Source organism: Cyprinus carpio, chromosome B24 (assembly GCF_018340385.1).
Source record: "Cyprinus carpio isolate SPL01 chromosome B24, ASM1834038v1, whole genome shotgun sequence".
NCBI classification, from domain to species: Eukaryota; Metazoa; Chordata; class Actinopteri; order Cypriniformes; family Cyprinidae; genus Cyprinus; species Cyprinus carpio.
In genome coordinates, this window is record NC_056620.1 from 16691685 (window position 1) to 16704907 (window position 13223).

The 13223-nt window shown below is 40.9% G+C and overlaps 1 long non-coding RNA gene across 1 annotated transcript; it reads left to right on the forward strand.

Moving 5' to 3' along the window:
- Positions 1-11777: 11777 nt before the first annotated feature.
- On the forward strand, positions 11778-12756 carry LOC109061026. Its single transcript, XR_006158449.1, has 3 exons — positions 11778-12025; positions 12198-12480; positions 12566-12756. It is a non-coding gene; the product is annotated as an uncharacterized LOC109061026 (long non-coding RNA).
- Positions 12757-13223: the final 467 nt, after the last annotated feature.

Genomic DNA, 13223 nt, shown 5'->3' on the forward strand with positions numbered 1-13223 from the left:
CACAGAAAGCTTCTGGTGCTTTGAATTTGTAGGGATCTTCATTGTTTTCAAATTTGCTTCTATTCGTTTAGGGTTTGTCCAGTTTTTTTCTTTCTTTGTGTTCCAAGATTCTAAAAACACTTAATTAGGGTTAAATAGGATACGAATTTTTACTATCAGAACTTTATTAATGAAGACTGAGAGAGAGAGAGAGAGACCTGATTGGTTGTGTTGGGATCGTTTTCTTGCCATTTTCTGTTCTATAGGAATCGCTCCCATTTGAACAGTGTAAACTCCAGTCGAAACCTGACGTCAAGGGGAAGAAGTGAGACGCTTACTTCTGGAGTCAACACATGCAGTACATTTGAATCTGTCAGCAATCAGACTAGTGGTTGATTGATTTTTTTATTTTATTTATTTATTTTATTTTTTTTGATGGCCGATACCATAAAGTACGTATGTGACCTTGGAGCACAGACCAGTCTTTAAGTCGCTGGGGTAGATTTGTGTAACAAATCAGCCAAAAATACATTGTATGGGTCAAAATTATAAAAAAAAATTTTTTTTTTCTCCAAAATCATTAGGGATATTAAGTAAAGATCATGTTCCATTAAGATTATTATAGTAAATTATCCTACTGTATATTATATAAAACTTAATTTTTGATTTATAAACGATTGCATTGCTAAACAAACTTCATTTGGACAACTTTAAAGGTGAGTTTTCGCTCAATATTTCAAATTATTGTATCTCAGCCAAATATTGGTCCTCCTAACAAACCATACATCAATGGAACTTATTTATGGGTCGTTGCGCTTAGATGATGTATAGAAGAATGTATAAACTTAGTTTCCAAAAAACTGACCCAATTATGACTGGTTTTGTGGTCCAGGGTCAAATATAACAACATGCCAAACAGGGCCAAAACTGCTGCCCATAGAAGTTGTCATTTTTATTTACAGACTAAATTTTAAATTATTAACTGTAAAAAAAAAAAAAAAAAAAAAAGGACCTTGATAAAAACATAAACCTGTAAAAAAAACAAAGGATTTCTGCTTTAAGTAGCCAAATTCATAATTGTAAACTTATAGTATTTTTTTCCGCAAATAAGACGTTGTTGAATAAAAGGCCAACAGTGCACTGCAAACATATTTTCTCATATAAAAACCAGTTATACTGATTTTTGCATTTGAGATGATATGACAATGGCAGCAAACTGGATATTGTGCACTAACATTGAAATCAGTGATTTAAGATTACATTTGCATCTGCGTTTTAGGTGCTGGTGTTTTAGTGCTGTGTCAAAATAAAAGTCGCATTACTGTCAAGCACTCATTAGCCAAGAAAAAATGACAAATATCAGCTTCGAAACGGCCATGGATATCAGACTTTATATACTGATACCTTTAAATTAACCAGATTTGTGTGATTGATGGCTCAGAGTTTGCTGTAGATCTAATGTTGTCTTGCTTGTGCTCTATTAAGTATCAACTCTGTATCAGATGTTTGTCTTCTAATATTCCTTGATAACAATAAACAAATACCGATAAATGAGTCTAATTCTTACAAACAATATAAGCCAATATAAATAAAACAAAAAAAAATGGAAAATTTGCAAACTAAAATTAAAATGCAAACTAAAAAATATAAAAAAATAAATAAAAGTTAATTCAAAATACTAATAAAAAATATAATAGTTTATAAGTAATAGTAAAATAACACTGGTTCATAAGGAGATCCTTTGGTTGCCTTGGCAAATCTGAGCACAGTCAGAGATTTCTAAGACTCTAGAAGAGAAATTTGAGATTATTGGGGATTATTCTTAGCAGAAACATCGAAGACCTTCTCCATTTGCTCTCATTGCTTTCATGGCAGAAACAATATTGTAGTGATTAATTGACACAGATAAAAGAGATGGGTTCGTATGGTAAAGCAGTGAGATCCTCTCACCTCCTCTCAGGTCAGCAGTAAGCGGCCAGGTAGGCGAAATTATCCAGACTGATCACATCATGATGGGACGACCACAACGCGTATGATCCTGCAGGAGAACACAAACCACAAATGAGCTCTGGCTAAAAAGTTCTTATGCAAGTATTCTGTTTTATTTAGTCATATTGTGTTTCAAGGCAGCTGAATGCAGCAGAGTAGAAAGACACAAGCCCATGTGACCAACCTGCTTTAAGTTGAATTAGGAGGAAAAAGCATGAAAATGAAAATTTTATAGATTTTATTATGAATGATTCATCACATGTTGTTTGGTAATGTTTAAATCAAATCTTCTGAAAACCTCAAAAACATCCAACAGATTATAATATAACCTAAACTGTTTAAATAATATGAAATGAATATTTTTGTAAAAAAAAAAGGGGAAAAATGAAAGAGAAGGATTGTGGCAGTCAGAAGAGAGCAAGATGTCAACAACTTTTTGGTCACACCCTCAGCAGGGGGGGCAGTTGTATTGCGAACCCCCATCACCAGCAGCTGTATTTCATTGCCAGGGTCAAAGCTAACACAACGTACAGTGTTATAAATGCACACACCATATTTTAAAAATAAAAATGTGGCTAGAAATGCATCATCTGACTGTGCAGAGGCGGATTTGAATCACACCATTACCCAAAGCCATAGCTCTAGTGTGTTCTTTGCTGCTTTGCTTGCTGCAGTGCATATACTTGTGCATACATAAAACTATTTTACGAGCTTGTAAGCATGCGTATGTCGCATAAAAAAAAATGTGCCGGGGAAGTTCATATTACAACTGCATAAGAAAATCATGTGTTTTTAATTAGAGCTGGACGCTGAATGCAAACAGGCTGAACTCTGCACTCACACCTCGAGTATGTGTGCGGGGAAGCCCCGAAATCCATCTGTAACACACCCCACCTACAGCAGATTCACAGATTCACACAGCCATTGACATCAGGACACTCCACTCAGAACAAGCCTGTGACTTGACAGTTTCTTTTCTTAAAAAACAGTACTGTGAACTAAAACATACAGTATTACCATGGTACCACATCCAAACTAGATGAGTGAACCTTACAAATTTTTTTTTTTATCTAAAATCAAAAGGGTTTTATACTGTTCTTATTGTAAAAGTTTAATAAATAGATTAATAAAAGAAAAAAAAAAGTCAAAAGTAAAAAATGGAAAATAATATATTTTAATTTAAATGCTGCATACTGTTCTAAAACACTTTCCATACTGCTATTGTAATAGAAAAAACACAGAAAAAAATAAAGAATTTTGTAAATCTAAATTTTGATATTTAACAAAACTTGTTTTTGTTGTGCATTTAATAACTTTGTATTTTTTGTGTTCTGAATTAGGGATTAAACTAGTGCTAATCATTCAAATTCTAATATTACATAATTCAGAATTCTTCTGTAAGTTGATAATCTTAATATTTACAACTAATTTGACCTTTTTAAACATCTGCTGTTCAAAAATACAGATCCATGAAAAAATGTAAAATTCAAATGTTCAGGCTTCAGACACTGATTTTCTTTTCAAGTGTTGTTTGAGGAGAGACTGCGTGTGTTTCGTTCACAGCGCTTAGATTATTCGGACATGCGTATTAAAAGCATTAAAAAATAATGACCCTTGAGTCAAAAATGGAAAAACAGGAGCATTCATGGACATTAAAAACAGACTGTAGTCAAACAGAATATTAAAAAATAATGGTTTTACACCATGTTTTAGTAAGTGTCTAAACTGCTTTCTGATGCTCAAGTGCCTTGATTTTACATTTGATAAAACTACATTTTTATATATACATCTGAAGAAAATCTGACCAAAGAAAAGGTCCACTCTCATGTCTTCAACAATCAGCAGATTTGAGCAATCATCCAGAATCACTGCCTGTAGCACAAACAAGGTATACTGAGAAAACCTAGGCTCTTGGCTCCAGAACAAAGCTCTTATGCTGCAGAAAAGTGGTTGAGGAGACGATGAGGTTGATGATGATAATCGCTCTTGATGATTTAGGATGAGAGAGGCTACATGGTGCAGCTGTGAGAAGACAAACGGCTTTCCTCTCGCTCTGATTCTGGGAAAATCTCCCTCTGAAGAACCAGACTGGACTTGGGCCATTTATGACTCATTACTGACTCTCCGCACTCACCATGTTAAAGCAGCATCAGCGGCCGCGCACAGAGATCAAGCATATGATCAAACTCTACAATAATCTGCTGCAAATTCATCTGTCCCTAGGTACAAGCTAAATCTAATATGGACAGGTTGCATGGCATGCATCATCCTCTAAAACCATGAATAAAACTTAACAAGGTAAAAGGAAATATGACCTAGACTACAATAAACACAGGTTCACGCAGTGAGAATAAACTTGACCCCAATGTGTTTTGTGCAGTGAGAGAATGAAGATTCAAATGACATTAGAAATGCTCAATCTTCCAAAACGTCAACCATTTTGCATAATCTAGATTTAGGACATTTGTGTTTCATTTTGTACAGTAAACACTTGTAGAAGTGTTTGCGTCACCACTCGACGCCCAATGTCAAGAGTCGAGAAGCGCTGCTCTGAAACAGACATGATCAGTGTTTCTCTTAAGTATTCATACACAGCTGTGTACTTCTGATACTCCCACTCAAAAAAAAAAAGATTAAAAAAAAAAGAGAGAGAGACTTTAAAATGTTTGTAAAATGGCTAGATGTCCTAGAAATCCATCATGATAAAATGTAAATATTGGCCTCTGATTAATTGGACTAACTTTCACTATGTCAGACTCTGTTTCATGTTTTGTGTTCTGCTCCTCACTTGTTCCATGTCCTGGTTTCCCATGTGCCTTCCTTGCCCTTATTTGGTTTTTCCTGTTACTGTCCCCATTTATTTCTAATTGTTCCAGGAATTTCTTATTATTAGTTATCCTCCTCACCTGTCTGCTTCTCGTTATCTGCCCTATTTGAGTTCTAGCCCATTCTGTTCTTTCTCGTCTGGTTTTGTGAATGTCTGTGAATGCCATCACCCCACTTTATGTGTGTGTTCCTGGATATCCTTGGTTCATTAAAGACTGTTGACTGTTCTCCTGTGTTCTCCTGTGTCTCCTTGCTCCAACACAATAGAAGCGTGATAGAATACTGGACTGAAAAAAAGTAAGTGGTGCCCTCTCTCCCCGTTTTTATTTTCATTTTTGAAAGTCCTCTTGTTCTGTTCGTTGCTCCCCGGCTACATGGAGGAATGAGCAATGTTCATCGCTGTGGCTCAGGCGAGCCACAACCCACTCTAGGGCATTTATGCCACTCGCCCTCGCAAGCTCCCTCAAAGGAGAGACCCTGGTGACGCTGTTCCAGCTCGGGATCTCTTACCATCAGCCAGTGGATCTCCCAGACACCACCAACCTCGACTGGAAGGAAGGAGTCATCCGGTGTCTGGAGAGCCTCCGATCCCAATCCGGAACCCCTCTGCCAGCCGTTCCTCAGTCAAGCTCACTCAAGCTCGCCAACCACTCCGAAGACAGGCCCGCTGGTCGTGGCTCACTCAAGCCTGCTGGCCACTCCGAAGTCAAGTCAGCCGTCCCCCCCTAAGTTTGCTCCAGTGTTGACTTCCGCTCCCGAGTTTAGCCCAGGAAGGGCTCCGGACCACGAGCTTAGCCCAGTGAGGGCTCCTGCCCCCAAATTTAGCCCAGAGAGGGCTCCAGTCCCCGAATTTAGGCAGTTTGGGGAACTGCCTGATCCACCATGGCCTCCTGAGTTCCCCGATCCGCCGTGGTCCCCTGAACTGTCTAATCCGCCGTGGTCCCCTGAACTGTCTGATCCGCCGTGGCCCCCTGAACTGTCTGATCCTCCGTGGCTCCCTGAACTGCCTTATCCGCCGTGGCCCCCCGAACTGCCAGATCCCCTTTGCCCCCCGAACTGCCTGATTTGCCGTGGCCCCCACGAACTGCCTGATCCGCCTTGGCCCCCCACGAACTGCCCCCGAACTGCCTGACCCCCGAACTGCCTGATCCGCCGTGGCCCCCCGAACTGCCTGATCCGCCTTGGCCCGCCGTGGCCCCCTGAACTGCCTGATCCGCCTTGGCCCCTCGAACTGCCTGATCCGCCTTGGTCCGCCGTGGCCCCACAAAACTGTCTGATCCGCCGTGGCCCCCCGAACTGCCTGATCCACCCGTGGCCACCCCGAACTGCCTGATCCACCGTTGTGCCCCCCCGAACTGCCTGATCCGCCTTGGCCCCCCCAACTGCCTGATCCGCCGTGGCCCCACGAACTGTCTGATCCGCCGTGGCCCCCTGAACTGTCTGATCCGCCTTGGCCCCCCGAACTGCCTGATCCGCCGTGGCCCCCTGAACTGCCTGATCCGCCTTGGCCCCCCGAACTGCCTGATCCGCCTTGGCCCCCCGAACTGCCTGATCCGCCTTGGCCCCCCGAACTGCCTGATCGGCCGTGGCCCCCCGAACTGCCTGATCCGCCTTGGTCCGCCGTGGCCCCACGAACTGTCTGATCCGCCGTGGCCCCCTGAACTAACTGTCTGATCCGTCGTGGCCCCACGAACTGCCTGATCCGCCTTGGCCCCACACGAACTGCCTGATCCGCCTTGGCCCCCCGAACTGCCTGATCTGGCCTTGGTCCGCCGTGGCCCCCTGAATTGTCTGATCCGCCGTGGCCCCCTTAACTGTCTGATCCGCCGTGGCCCCACGAACTGCCTGATCCGCCTTGGCCCCCCGAACTGCCTGATCCGCCGTGGCCCCCCGAACTGTCTGATCCTCTGTGGCCCCCCGAACTGTCTGATCCGTCCGCCTCCCCCCGAACTGCCTGATCCGCCGTGGCCCCACGAACTGCCTGATCCGCCTTGGCCCCCCGAACTGCCTGATCCGCCTTGGCCCCCCGAACTGTCTGATCCGCCGTGGCCCCCTTAACTGTCTGATCCGCCGTGGCCCCCCAAACTGCCTGATCCGCCTTGGCCCCCCGAACTGCCTGATCCGCTGTGGCCCCCCCGAACTGCCTGATCCGCCTTGGCCCCCCCAACTGCCTGATCCGCCGTGGCCCCACGAACTGTCTGATCCGCCGTGGCCCCCTGAACTGTCTGATCCGCCGTGGCCCCACGAACTGTCTGATCCGCCGTGGCCCCCTGAACTGTCTGATCCGCCGTGGCCCCACGAACTGCCTGATCCGCCGTGGCCCCACAAACTGTCTGATCCGCCGTGGCCCCACGAACTGTCTGATCCGCCGTGGCCCCCTGAACTGTCTGATCCGCCGTGGTCCCCTGAACTGTCTGATCCGCCTTGGCCCCCCGAACTGCCTGATCCGCCGTGGCCCCACAAACTGTCTGATCCGCCGTGGGCCCACAAACTGTCTGATCCGCCGTGGCCCCCCCGAACTGCCTGATCCGCCGTGGCCCCACGAACTGTCTGATCCGCCGTGGCCCCCTGAACTGTCTGATCCGCCGTGGTCCCCTGAACTGTCTGATCCGCCGTGGCTCTACTGAAGTGCCTGCTCCACCACGGTCTCCTGAGTTCCCTACTCTGCCGTGGCCCCCTGAATTGTCTGATCCGCCATGGCCCCCTGAACTGCCTGATCCGCCGTGGCCCCCCGAACTGCCTGACCCACCATGGCGTCCCGAACGGGTACCGCTCTGTCCTGAGGGACCTCCAGAGCACCCAACTCTCCTCCCCTTTGAATGTTGTGTGGTGTGATGACGTGCCTTTCGGGAGGAGGGAGTAATGTCAGACTCTGTTCCATGTTTTGTGTTCTGCTCCTCACTTGTTCCATGTCCTGGTTTTTCCATGTGCCTTCCTTGCCTTTATTTGGCTTTTCCTGTTCCTGTCCACATTAAGTTCTAATTGTTCCATGTATTTCTTATGAGTTATCCTCTTCACATGTCTGCCTCTCGTTATCTGCCCTATTTGAGTTCTAACCCGTTCTGTTCTTCCTCCTCCAGTTTTGTGAATGTCATCACTCCACTCTATGTGTGTGTTCCTGGATATCCTTAGTTCATTAAAGACTGACTATTCTACTGCGTCTCCTTGCTCCAACACAATAAAAGCATGACACTGCGTGACACATTAATTTGTACTAAAAGGTCAACAATAAACTACATTACCTGTCAAAAGCTGGAAATAATTACAATTGAAATTTTTATAAAGATATCTCTTATGCTCGCTTAGGCTGCAATCATTTGATCAAAAATACTGCGAAAACAGGAAAACTGTGAAATATTATCACAATTTAAAATAACTGTTTTATATTTTAATATATTGTTAAATGTAATTTATTCCTGTGATGCAAAGCTGAATTTTTAGCATCATTACTCCAGTCTTTAGTGTCACATGATAGATGTGAACATTTCAAATAGAGAACAATTATTTTAAAGGGTAAGCAGAGCAGAAGAAGACTCTTTCAAAAACATAAAAATATATATATATATATATATGTGTATATATATATAGATATATATATATATATATATATATATATATATATATATATATATATATTCCAAACCTCGAACTGGTAGTATATATAGCAGGTGCTTTTTTTTTGTAATCTAAAAGTTTATAAAGCCTGTTTATTTTGATTATCTAACTATGCACAATTACATTTTCATTTCTGTTGGTGTTGTTTTATCCCTGTTGTCTTACTCTGTCACAACAGATTGAGAAGCTCTGATCTATATAAATTATTAAATAAGTATCACCCTGGAACAGTTATATATTTTTTTTAATTTGTAAATATTTTGTAATTATATACAGTATATTGTATATGTATGTATGTTTGAGTTACTGTAGATAAATAAGGGAAGGCATTTATAATACTGTACCTGTTGTGTATTGGAACACTTTTCATTTTGATAGAATTTCGTTGTTAATAATGGTTCAATGTGGTCATGTGGTTGTATTTGGCACGTTGGTGATGTGTTACCTCTTTGACTCTCTGGATCATGGGCTGCAGCCAGTCTGTGTTGACCTCACAGTGACTGTCCAGGAAGGTGAGGATGGAGGCTGACGCCGCAGACGCCCCTCTGACACGAGACCGGATCAGACCTGATCAACACCAGTACATGCACATTACATACAACACATCGGCATCCCAAAATAATTAGAACAACACCAAATAATACATTCATAGAGTGCACAAATTAAGTTTGTCAGTTGAGTCTAATAAAGACCACATTAAATCTAAATGGGAGTTTTGTGTTATTTAAATCCATGTCTGCTAGACTTTAGTACAACTTTATATGTATGTTAATGCATTATCCTTAAATTAACCTTAATTTTTTTTTTTTTTTTTTTTTGGAAACCATGAAACATTTATTTTCGAGATTCATTTAAACATTTAAAATTTAAAAGAACATTTATTTGAAATAGAAATCTTTACTGTCACTTTTGCTCAATTTAATCCTTATTTACTGAACAAAATTCTTTTTTCTTTTTTTTTTCTCACTGACCCAAAACTTTCGGAACAAAAGTGTGAGTATTTAAACTTTGCAGTCTTTAATATGTCCTGACAGAATTTACAATTTTATCTGAATTATTCCTGATGGAAGATGTCATTCTCATGTTTGTTTGTTTAGCACTATATACTCAAAAATGCACCTAAATGAGATCTAAATGAACTGGTATTACTCATGGCAAAATATTGTATGTAAAAATATTAAATTTATACCAACCAAACTGATTTTTATAGGTTAAATCAGGTAGCTCTTTAAGGTAACAATGGCAGATCACCACTTTTTACTAAAAATATTGCAAATGCAAAAGCAAAACTATGCATTTATTATAACGTTCAACATGTTTATTGTTAGTATATGAATGTATCTCCACTCCTCATATCACACATACCTTCTCGACGCTCATTTCTCAGACAGTGCACCTTTGGGATCTGAGAGAGAAGTCGACAGTCTTCAGCTACAGAGACATAGAGAGAGAGAGAGAGAGAGAGAGAGAGAGAGAGAGAGAGAGAGAGAGACAGAGAGAAAGACGTCAGATTTCCCAGAATGCACCAACAAGTAAGTGTGCAGCACACATGTGCATTTCAACATTTCAACATGATCATTTTAATGGATAGTTAAGACTGTAATATACAAGATAAACAGTTCATGAATGAAACACACACACACACACCACAAAAAAAAGGGAAGCGTGTCCGCCGCTGACCTTTGAGGAGGAAGGATTAATTACGCTGACAAATCAGGTAAATCTACACCTCTGCCACTACAGGAACTAAACCACTGACAGGCCAGGAATCCAGAAACAGAACTGCTTCGATTTGTAATGAAATGATTTTCATTATGTTCGGCTGAACTAATGCTTACTGAACATCTGCATTCTTCTGCTGATGTGTGACCAACACTGTACTAAAAACACACAGCAGCAGTTTGCAGCTTCAACTGAATGTGATTTTAGACAAAACACAGACAAAAACACAAATACAGTAAAAACAAGACTGTCATACAACAGCTGAAAATAACTGTTTTCGGTTTCAAATTTCCAGGTGTAATTTATTCCTGTGACAGGAATGTGACAGCGTCAGAAATCATTCTAATAAGCTGATTTAGTACTCAAACATCACTGACTTGAAATGTTGAAAAAAGTTGTGCTGCTTCATTTTTTGTGGTTTGCTGGTTGCAAGCTTTTTTGTTTTTGTATAGTTGAGCTCTATACACACTGAAAAAATATAAAATAACTTTTTTGTAACTGTTTTCTTAAAGACAAAAATATAATTCAACACCATGAAGCAGATTATTTCAGTATTGCGGATATACCATTCTGTTACAGTTTTTTTTACAACTTACAAAAAACATTATTATTTTTTCACAGCAAACATTTGCAAACACCTTTGCCATGATATTAATTCCTGTTAGATTTTTGTTTCTGACAAGTAAAGATTTTATGTGTAAGCAGTTGTAATATTTTGTTAATATTTAGAATTAGATTTAATATTTATCTTTTCTGTTTATGTTCTGTATATGTTTTCTGTTTTTACTTTTTAAAGTTGTAGTAATTCTGTTGGGATTTTTTAAAACATTTTTATTATTTTTTATGCTTATACTTTCTAAACTTTGAATCATTGGTTTTAGTTTATTTAGTTTTACTTACTTTAGTACTTCAGCTTTAAATGAAAATGAGAAATGTTGCCTTGGCAAATAGCTGAAATACAGTTTTTTACAAAAATTTTTGTACTAATAACCGAACCTTGTCATTTCTCAAAACTCTAGAAACAAAACTCAAAACAGTCATAATTTGTAACACAGACTGCCCAGTGTCCAAACCTTTGCATACTGTGTTCAGAACCATAAATAAAAAAAACACATTCATAATCAAATATCAAAAAAACAATAAAATATAACTAAAAAACAATAGTAACATTAATAAAGATATCACACACACAAGATTCCCCACATTAACGGTAACTGCTTTTCATAAAGCTATTACTATCAAACTCTTCATTAGCATGACTTCTCATTCAGTTTAATACATTATCTAACTCATCTCAGTTTTTCTCATTTGATAAGACACACTAAATGAAACTGGGATCCGCTTGATCTCCATCATCACATTATTAGCACAGCAGAAGTCTCTCTCTTGCAAATGTTTTAACACTTTTTCATTTGTTTCACACATTTTTCACACCCTTTTTCAAAACAGTTACCACAGATCTCATTGAAAGGCCCCAAACTCTATTGGATTCACTGTGTTGAACAAAAGAAAAAAATCTATTCACAGCTGATAGAAACTACTTGCTTAATTATAAATCTCTATGCACCTGTGTGAAACTCATTTGCACAACTCTTCAATCAGCAATCGCAGTCCTCATCCATCTATAAAAGATGCCACCCCTCTGTGTTGCTATTTGCAAGCATGGATCAAAGAGGCCATAGGCACGGAAGGAGAGTAAGAGGCCATGGCAGAGGGGCCCGAGGAAGAGGAGTTTGTATGCGTGGTGGAGGAGCTGCAGCAGCAAGAGGACAAAATCCAGCTCAAGTTTCAAATGAAATTCGGGCAACAATTATTGACCATGTCATCAATCATGGCTTGTCCTGAGTCGGAGCACTGTGGCATCTATTGTCAGGCTTTTTCGGAATGAGAACAGGTAATTCACAGAGTTACTGTAATGTATACCACTGTGTATTTCAGCTTTACTGTATTGCCCTGTTAGCAGAACAAACTGTGTCTACAGTAATGCAGATGTTTTATCAATCCCATTTATGTGACTGTCATACAGTAATGTCAATTTTGACATGCTTTTTGCTTTTACTTTATAGAATCCACACATTGCCACACACTGGTGGCAGAGGAAAGATATTTAGTATTGAACAGGAGTCTGCCATTGTAGATATGGTAGTGGCAAACAATGCAATCAGACTGCGTGAAATCCAGGCAGCAGTAATTGCAGATCAGGGAGCATTTAGAAATATAAACAGTGTGAGTTTGGCAACTATAGATCGAGTCCTTAAACGAAACCATGTCAGAATGAAGCAGCTGTACAGAGTTCCATTTCAAAGAAACTCTGACACTGTAAAGGAGGCACGATTCCAGTATGTGCAGGTACAGATTTTTTTTGTAATACCTTGATTACCATAGTTACATGCGACTGGAATAATTTGCTTTATGAATTTGCTCTTTCTCTTAGAGAATAATGGAGCTTGAAGCTGAAGGGGCACATCACAAATTCATTTTTGTGGATGAAGCCGGCTTCAACCTCTGTAAAGTGAGGCGACGCAGGAGGAATATCATTGGGCAGAGGGCCACTGTCACAGTGCCAGGTCAGAGGGGTGCCAATATCACCATGTGTGCTGCCATCTCCAATGATGGAGTCCTTTGCCACATAACAACTATTGGCCCATACTGTCACGGTAGGAAATCCATTGTTTCCTCCGTGTCATGTTTTGTGTTTGTTGTTGTACTCACGTAGTCGCCCATGTGCTCGTTTGGTTGATTGTTGTCACCTGTGTGTTGATTGTCTCGCTCCAGCTGTTCCTCATCTCCACTCAGCTACATATACTCACCCATCCTCTCTGTCTGTTGTCAGATCCTCATTCATGTTTCCACTGCTTAGTTGGTTTACCGTCTTCCGTGTTCGTGTGCTGGATTATATTCGTGTTGTCGTCTTCGTGTCAGTGTTCCGGTCTGTTCCTGGTTTCATCCATGTGACCGTCTTCACCTTCACCTGCGACTTCACCATCCAGCTCTTCTCACGCCAGCCGTAGACCTTCGTTTCCATTGCCTACATTCTGGACTCTGATATCAATAAACTTCTTCTGATTGCCTGCAATTGCTTCCTCCTCCTC